A 9,969-nucleotide genomic window follows, 5' to 3' on the forward strand; every position below is an offset into this window, starting at 1 on the left:
TCTCAGGGAGAAATTAAATGAGAAATTTCACATTGCATTCTTTCATTTTTATGGTTGATCTAACCTATCAAGCCTTCTTAGACCTGTGGTGAGTACCTTATCAGCACTTTACCACCTCACTTTTCTGTAGCAGGAGAAATACAGCAACCTTTAGATTCTTGACAGGTGTCTTGGTATCTCATTATCTTTAAATTCCTCCTTTTGCATTTCCTTCTTTTACAAGTCTTACTCTTTGCCAGAAATTGTCAAGGAAAATAAAGTGTCCAATCATGGAATCATAAAATAGCTAAGTTTGATAAAGACCTCTAAGATCATTGAGTCCAACCGTAACCCCACACTGCCAGGTCCCCCACTAAACCATGTTCCTAAGCACCACATTATTAGTGTCATGACAGTTATGCACTCAGTATGCTGAAAAAGCTCAAAAGTTGTTTAGATTTTTTGTGGTTGGTTGGTGGTTTGTTTGTTTGTTCTACTTGGTGGTGTTTTGTCTTTTTTTTCCTAAGATATCTTTACTTAGGTATGCGAAAGTGTTTGTTTTGAAACTTTCTGAGCTGCACATAGAGTTCAGTACAACTCGTCTCAGAAATACGCAATATAGCAGGCGTAACACCTTATATCTATTTATGTGAAGAAATGTATCCCATGCTGACTCAATAATTGCTTTTGTAAACTTAAACGTATTTTTGAGGGGAGGTGGGTGGAAATATGAAGAGATGAGAGGTGGTTGTCAGTGCTGGCAATGAATGATCAAGAACTCTTTCCCACTGAAAGATAAGGAAGAGGTGATACAGTCTCCTCCAGTGCGCTGTCTGACATACTAACCTGATTTGCTCGTGACTGACACTGCAGCAACAGAAAATTAATCACTGGTGGCTGAATATCTTGCTCTTTTATCAGGATGTGGTATGCAGAGATAGCCATTTTGGATTGTTCACTGCCTATGAACAATAAGATCTTAGAAAAAAATTAGTAACTTTTACCGCAATACTAGTATAATTACCCAATGTTAAAAAAAATAATGATGATTGTTGGTTAGCCACACTTGAAAATGGCCCCAGGGAAAATGAAAGCTAGTCCTTAATGACTCTTCTTTCAAGAACAAAGACTGTACCCTTTCTTAAAGGAACTTACTTTGCTCTGGTGTTGTGTCAGTGTTTCCGTCAGTGACTTCACGTTTCACTTTGCTTTCCTTCTCGTTCATTCAGAGATGAACATACAATGTATTTCACAAAAAAAGCATTTCATAATAATCTGAAAATACCTCAATGTGGGTAATTTTAATAATTTTATGGGAGTTATGCCTCCTCTTTTCTGATTATGAGTGATAATTTTTGTTCCTGTGATAGATTAGAATACTGAAGAAGTTAATTTAATGAAAAAGAGAAGCTATTTAATGTCAGAATAATTGAATTCTGGATGGGATCTGATATGTTAAATAACAGACAACTAATTCATAATGTCTACGACCAACACTAGTAATAGAAAGAGCAAGCACTGAAAAAAAACTAACTTGTGCTAAGAGAGCAAAACTGGGACTATTGCTTTACCACCTTCTCAGAACTGGCATATCCAAATTTAACCTCATTTGCTATATCTGATCCACAGAAAAAGATTCCTAATCATGTCTGTATTTAATTAGATTCAAATAGTTTCAGAGAGGTTTTCAGCTTTGCAAGTTTGCAGAACATAGGGCTTAGACTTTTCCTCCTATCACAGAATATCAAGCCTTAGGTCTGACTTGGCTCATATACAAAGCAAAAACAGCCCTCTTTCCCCATTATCCCTTACTGTCATCAAGCTTGACAGCTGATACTTGGCCAGGATGCTAACAAACAGTGCAGCTCTAAAAGGAATAGCAAGATTATTTCCAGCCTAAATGGCAAGCTTTGCCAGGACAAAGCCACTATTAGAGCTGTTAGAACTTGCAAACTTTGGTTTCCCTATAAAGGTGCGTATCTCATTCTTTTACAGAGGACTTTCTTCTTCTTTCTCTGATTAATATTTTGTCTAATTCTGAAAGAATGTAAAAGTTGAGAAGATGTTTTTTTAAAAATTTATTGTTTTAATCTTTAATGATTTTATTATTGTCAATTGAGATTTTTTTTAGTGTTCTTTCTCAGAGGAAAACAGAAAAAACTTAGATAACTTTTTGACTTTGACCTTTATCATTTATTCTTAAGGCTTAAAGATGCCACAGAAACATGTTACATTGAATCCCTTGAAGGCAGGGAGGCCCTGAAGAGAATATGCAGTCTAAGAGTTGGGTTCAATGATCCTTGTGGGTCCCTTCCAACTCAGCATGTTCTGTGATTCTGTGATTAACCCCTGGTACAGTGCGTTTTCTCTTCTATTAGACAGCTGACAGATGACTCAGTAAATTTAGCTTGCAGCAATTACAGTGTCACAATTTGGGCAGTTAAAGCACTTTAGTAGGGTCACTTTATAAACTTTTTCTCAAAATGCATCTACATTTTTGCTCAATTCATGACATATCACACAATTTTACTCTTTCATGGACAAATTGTTTCACCTGAATTCACCTGAATTCATTTATTAACATGTTGCCTGTCAAATGAGTTGAAAAAAGTGTAGACTCCTTGTATAATCTCTGGAATTTGTAAATCTATAATGGATATTAAAGATACTAAAGAACTTTTATGCAGCAACACTACTGATTTTACTGCTACCACTTTTTCTTTGTCCTCCTTATTGTTTTTCCATTTCTCTACATCTTTCCCTAAATCTGAGAAGGTAAGATGGTAGAAGGTGCAACCTTCAGCATGCATATCTCTGAAACATTCAACCAGCCAGCCTTCTCTCCCACCGTGGCTCTTCTGGATTAAATGAGGTGAGTTTATTTCTTCTTAGCTCTATTAGTTTACTTTATTCTAGGGTGATTTGATAGATATACTACTATTCAACCTGCTGCAGGAAGGATGTTGGTGATCCTGAAGGAACCTGGTACCATTCAGGATTCCAGGACTTCCTGAGTATCACAAAGGCATGACTGGACATTAGCATACAGGAAAGCAATATCACTTGGAAATTTTATTGTTATGGTGCTCCTAACAGATACTGTCAGTTAAAATGTTCATGTCAGTAATTACCCCAAAATAAAACTTTGGGCTGTAGAAAACCTGACATTTTGAATAGGGTATTGTTCCCAGGCGTTGATATTGGACTCACTTATGTGCTGAAAGCACTGATACAGGGCTTAAAGAAAATAATTATTCCAGCTATTTTGTTCATTCTGGAGAGAAGCATTCAGAGTTATAAACTACTTTCATTTTGAAACTTGACTATCAAAATCTGAGGTCTTAATTTTTTGTTTCTGATAACTAAGGTTGGTAAATTGTACATTAATTCAGCTTTTGCTGTCATTTACACCTTGGGTAATGATCAAATCATATTATTGTTAGACAAAACCTGTAATAAAATAACTTTCTAGTTTTTCAATTTTAACAAAACCAGTAAAAGATTGCAATAAATATCATGTGGAATAAAAGTTTCCTACTGCTGCTTGAATTTGTTGAATAGAATTACCCTTTGTTTGAAAAAAAATTGGATGCAAAACACACCACAACTCTCTCCATGGATATGCTTTTGGCCAGTGGCTTTTCTTTTTCAATTATACATCAGTCTGCCTCAGGGTTTGAGTAACAATGACTTACAGGAGTTTGCAAGGTGAAAAGAGGATTCTTTCACTTATTGAACCTAATGGGAACTTATTGCCAGAGTTAGAGAATTTTTTTAAAAACATCTTTCCTTCTGTAAAGTTTTAATTGTTTCTGTCCACAACACAAATCTGGCAGAAAGACATAATTATGTAGTAAGGTACCACTGTGTAGCTTTATGATTCTGTACAATGGTATTTTTAAATGATAGTTCAAACTAATAGAGGAGTTATTTTTATTCAAATGTCTTGCTTTGGTGTGTCATGCTGTTATAAATAACATTAATATTCAAACATAATGCATTATGTTTAACTCTACTACAGGGATAAATCATTATAAAGACTGAGTTTTTTAAAAGGGTTGCCACTTGTCCTACTCAGTGCTACCATGAGTGCATTTTCAAGTACAAGGCTGAACAGTGACCCACATATCCTTGCATGTGTTTACAGGGCTTCCAGTCAGGGGAAATTATCTTTACATTGCAGTTGGGGAAATTGAGCTAAAAAGCACTGTGACACAAGGAATATGGAATGGCAGAATTTCATTTTGAATGCCATTCTAACCTTTGTTACATTCACATTAAAAAACAAAACAAAAAGGAAACAACCCCCCAAAACCACTGGGAACTGTCCTCATCAAACTAGGATTGACTGCAGACACTGTCGGCCACCATGGAAAACAATTGAAAGCAGGCATTTTAATAGGATTCTGGAAGAGCTGGGCTCAAAACTAAAAGTAATTTTGGGCTACAGTTTCCTCTGGCTTGATTTTGAACATATTTTTGAGAAAAAGGAAACATTTTTTTAAGCTTGGCAGCTGTCATGGAGCTCATGTGTGGTTGCTGACTGATCTGACGAAGAGAATAATTTGTAGACACAGTATATCATTAGGAATGACAGTGAGTCAGTGTGTAAGCTCTGGTTTCTGGCTGCTTAACATTTGAGGCAGGATTGTTACGCCTCCCAGAAAACATAATTTATCTTTTTTTTTTTTTTCTTCTCATAAAATAAACACAAGCAAACAGTTCATTGTTAGGAACAAGCAAGTTAAGAACTTAAAATCTTTGAACGCGTAGAACTGAGTGATAAAAGCAAGTTAAATTAAGCAGAAAATGCTGCTGATAATTTGGGCCATGTAGACTTGATAAAATTAACAAAGTTGAAATAATCTGAAAGCCTTTAGATTCTGAGAAGAAGCTTTATTTTCCCCATGAGAAGCCAGCATTTCCTTTAAATGAAATTAACCTTATCAGGTCACTTTTGGTTGCAGCTCAGTTACACCACTAACATTAACTTATGAACATCTGGAACAATTATTCCTTCTTCTTGGCTGAGCAGTGGGTAGCGCAAATCTAAGGGAGGTATTACTAAAGACACCAAGCAGTATTGATTAGATACTCTACCTATGATTCCAGAAGCACGTGGGAGGACTTCATTGCCACAGTGATCTACTGCAACAAGCAAAATGAATTTAGATTTCATTGTTGGCAAGGGAATTAACTGGAAATTTAGAACTTACTAGGCTGTAAGATGGCTACTAGTAATCTAAAGTAAAATCTTGGTATTAATCTAATTAAAATATTTTATCCTACTTTTCTAATCCAAGGTACTCCTTTATCTTATATGATGTGCATTGCTCTGAACATCTGCCTCTCCCACACTCCTCCCTTTTCAAAAAGACAATGTTAAAGCTAGAAAAAGTTCAGAGAGGGGCTAAAAAAATCAGACAATGATCAAATATATGGAATACTTTTCTACAAGGAGTAGGTTGGAAAAGTAGGACTCCTTGCTTAGAAAAGAAATAGTGTAAGAAACAAGGTAATGACCTGTAAAAACATCCACATTATGGAAAAGATGCAGCTCAAAATTTCTTCTGGTAAAAGAGCAAGGAGCCAGATGAAACTATTGAGAGTCATGCAAAAGGAACTAAAGGAAGTGATTCTGTCCATGATAGGTAGGTGAGCTATGGAGCTCCATGACATGACATGCAGTGACTGTTAAAAATTTACATTAGTTCAAAAAGCCATTAGGAAAATCAGTGGAATCTAAAAAGGCTATTAAATTCAAGCATACAAATTTTCATAGAGTAAGTCCCTGAGCTGAAAATATTGGAGGCTGTGAGGGAGTTCTGGGAAAGTATTGCTGCCCACTTGGTTGGTCCTAGTATTTTCCTCCAACATCTGCTCTTGACCACTATGTTGGGTAAGAAATATTAAGCAGAGGGACTTTGTTTGGATGCAGTCATTCCCATTTCAAAACATTAATCCTGTTGCAAGGAGTCTTTTTGGGATTAGGAAACTATAAAATATATTACAATCATAGAATATCCTGAGTTGAAAGGTCCCAAAAGTATCATCAAAGTCCCACTCCTGGTCTTGCGCAAGACATTGCCAAGAATTCACACCATGTTCCTGAGAGCGTTGTCCAAACCCTTCTTGCACTCGACAGGCTTGGTGCTTTTACCACTTCCCTGGGGAGCCTGTTCCAGTGCCCAACCACCCTCTAGGGCAAGAACCTTTTCCTACTATCCAGCCTAAATCTCCCAAACACAAATTTGGGTTAATCCCTCAGGTCCTGTCACTGGTCACCACAGACCAGAGATCAGTGCCTGCCCTCCTCTTCTATAGGATGAACAGACCAAGCAACCTCAGCCGCTTGTCATACAGCTTCCCCTCAAGGCTTTCACCACTTTTGTTGCCCTCCTTTGGACGCTTTCTAATATTTTAATATCTTTCTGATATTAAACCTAAGTGCAGTCACCACAGCTGCACACAGGACTCGAGGTGAGGCCGCCCCAGTGCAGAGCAGAATGGGACAATCCCCTCCCTTGCCCGGCTGGCGATGCTGTGCCTGATGCCCCACAGGACATGGTTGGCCCCCTGGCTGCCCGGGCACTGCTGACTCATGCTCAACTTGCCATCGACCAGGATCCCTAGGTCCCTTCCTGAAAATAGGAGAAACAAAGCTCTGAGAACACTGCCTCAGTATTCCTATAAGGTTGCCAAGTTACTATGTGCTTCATTATCTGCCTACAGAGACACTTGCACTTCTGAAAGAAAGGGGAAAATAGGACATCAAACTAGAAATGCTAATCCCACAGCTCTCCTAAGTTCATAATTACAATTGAGGAGCAATTATTAATAATTTAATACTTCAGGTAAATTATAGGACTGTGAACTGAGTCAGTATCCCACAATTTTTGTGGTTTATTAGTAACGAGGAGCATGTTTAAATCAAACGTATAAGGCTTAAATATGGCATTGTTTTCTGAGACATCTCATTTTAGGACATCTCTGGAAAAAGAATTGGTGAGGGAAGTTGTCCATTCATTACTACTGAAGAATCAAAACCTCCATTTCATATAACCAGCTGATACCTTCTTCCCCACCTCTTCCATATGCTCTCCTTGAGAGTTTAAAAGACAAATTTTCTTTTCAGAATGTTCTCTGGCTCAGAGAGTGCCTGCGAGGTCACATAAGCAGCCTGGGTAATATGCTGAAAGAATTGTGGGGATTTTTTTCCCTTGAAAGCTTCATGGCATTCCAGAATACAGAGCACGATTCATTCTTCCCTTTGCAAATTTTAATTAGACAGACCCTTGCAATCTAATGAGGAGTTTTACCCTTCCTGCTATAATTCATCCTTGCTGATGCCTTGCGTTCATGGAAACCTCATTATAATCCTTCTACATTTCACATCTGGTTATCTGTCACGGTGTAACCCCCAGCTAGGCACCACAGCTGCTCCCCACGCCCTCCTTCCCTGATGGGATGAGGAGTAGAATCAGGAAGAGTGTACAAATTATAGGTTAAGAACAGTTTAATAACTGAGATAAAATAAAAATAACAGCAACAATTATAATGAAAAGGGAGACAACACCAAAATAAAAAAAAAAAAAAAGAGATAAATAAAGTCCAAGATAGACAAGCAGTGCACAATACAATCACCCAGCACCTGGAGACTGATGCCTGGTCCATCCCCAAGCAGTGATCAATCAGTAGCTCCTGGCCATTCTTCACAGTTTATATACTGAGCACGACATTCTGTGGTATGGAGTATCCCTTTGGCCAGTTTGGGTCATATGTCCTGGCCATGCTGCCTCACAGCTTCTTGTCAGCCTGCTCACTGGCAGAACATGGGAAACTGGAAATCCCTTGACTTAAAGTAAACACTACTTACCAACTACAAAAGCTTAAGTGTGTCATCATTAATCTCATACTAAATCCCAAAAATAGCCCTGTACCAGCTACTAGAAGAAAAATTAACTCTATTCCCGGTGAATCTAGGACATTAACTCAAAGCGACAAGCAAAAAATTAATCTTTGGATATGATTCTAAATTCTGAAAATTTGGACACATTTAGAAACAATGTCATTTCAAATGAGAGCATGCCAATCAACATCTCACTACAGCAAAAGATGTCTTCTTGAGGTTGTGGAGTTGATTTCAGAAATGAAGATTTTGGCGTTAAGAAGAAGCTATCAATTTCAGGCTGACTACAATAAATTGGTTCAGAATGAGCATTTATTTCTTCTGGGAATAGGAAGCACTTTGTATTTATTTTATGCACGGCCTGAATGAATGCTTGTCCCATCCTGAAGACACACAGCACCAAAAGAAAAAAATGTTAAAGCTGTCTAAAAGCAAGAAACTCACTGTTCTCTTTTTCTTGCCAAGGATTTGTGACTGATTACAAGTAATACCTTGTTTCCAATTCTCTTGCAGACTAGAATGCCTTCCAGGATGAAACAAGTAGATGCAAGAAGAAAGGCAGAGTGCATCATGTGCCAATCATTCTGGCTGACGCAGCAACTTTATGGGAACTTACTTCTCCCACTTCATTTTCCATTAGTGGTATCTGAAAAGGCAGAGGAAAGATATCCAGGCTGTGCAAATGAGAGCATTGGGGGCACCTGTGATTCCAGTTCACTGTCAGTTTTGTGAGCATTTCTACTCCCAAGTAGCTGCCTAACTAATCTGATGTAAATTAATTTTTTACCCATTAAAATGTTGGTGTAATATTTAAAGGATGACAATTTAGAAGACCATATCTATCTTGTTTTCACTCAACAGTCTCCTGAATAACACTTTTCTGCTCTTGTTCCTTTCATGATTAACAAATATATGTTTATATTTTAGGATATTTCCTAATGGGAAAAGATAGAGGCATTAATATTAGGAGACATTTAGGCAAGGTAAAAGAAAAAGTTCTGATAATCTAGAATAAAGAGAAAATATACCTGTCATGCATTGCTACATACAGAAATAGGATTGTGCTGGGTACTTTTGAGTAACTGCAAACTGCAAACAATGCTGAAAATGTTGCCTAGTAAACTCAGTGTGCATATGTACATAAAGGTATCCTTATGGAGCAACTGCTGGAATGGATGGAAAGTATATTGGCTTTACACTCCAAATGAGGTTATTTATTGGAATTTTCAGTATGGCTTGTGGATCAGTTGTAAGTGAAATATTTAGATCTGTAATTTTAGGATGTTAAATTTTTAATACAATGTATTAGTCACCAAAGATTTTATACTATTTCAGTGGTGATCGAACATTACTTGAGATAATAACCTCTAATTGTGAGGAAGACTTGAAGTAAATATTTCTGTAATGGTTCATTTTATAGGGACTACTAAAGAGAAGGAAGCGTTGTTGTTTTGTTTTTTTCTAAATAGAAACATTGTTGCAGTCTTATTTAACATAACTTTAATAATGTTGCTATGGTAATAATTTAAGAATTGCATTTGCTTTTATCTTGCATATGCTAATTCTGAAGTCAGCAGGGATGCCTCTAAGCTTATGAAGTTTTCTAAAGATCAGACTTGGATCTATAAGTTTGAATTAAAGCACCTGCCAGTAACAGCTATAATGGATTGGTCACCTTATTTTCTTCTGCCATCTCCTTCCTACATCCCTTTTGAGAATTCGTGAAAAGTTTTACACTTAGAGTTAGCATATAACAAATCTGTCATGTATAAATTAGCCTGAATAGCAGCTATATAATTCAAAGAAAATTCTGTATTTAGATCAGAAGTCTTATTATATAATGAATTAGAATTGCATTCAGTTTCCTTAGCACGGAAAGCAGCGTTAAAAGAGTGTTAAAAATGGACTACTGGAATTTATTGATTTTGCTAATCCATCTGATTACACATATAATTTCTCGTTAATAAATATTGCTAAAGTTAAATAGTAATTCAAATAAGATATAGTGATCTTTAAGATATGAAACTCACTGCGCAAACTTTGAAATGTTCTGATAAAATTTGTCAAACATTCTTCACACT

The 9,969-nt window shown here is 36.9% G+C and overlaps 1 long non-coding RNA gene across 1 annotated transcript; it reads left to right on the plus strand.

Annotated features, from left to right (window-relative positions):
- Nucleotides 1–1,882: 1,882 nt before the first annotated feature.
- LOC109144921 lies at nt 1,883–9,614 on the plus strand. Its single transcript, XR_002045962.1, has 3 exons — nt 1,883–1,951; nt 2,755–2,851; nt 8,402–9,614. It is a non-coding gene; the product is annotated as an uncharacterized LOC109144921 (long non-coding RNA).
- The last annotated feature ends 355 nt before the right edge of the window (nt 9,615–9,969 follow it).

The sequence above is a fragment of the Corvus cornix genome, chromosome 4, assembly GCF_000738735.6.
Source record: "Corvus cornix cornix isolate S_Up_H32 chromosome 4, ASM73873v5, whole genome shotgun sequence".
NCBI lineage: Eukaryota > Metazoa > Chordata > Aves > Passeriformes > Corvidae > Corvus > Corvus cornix.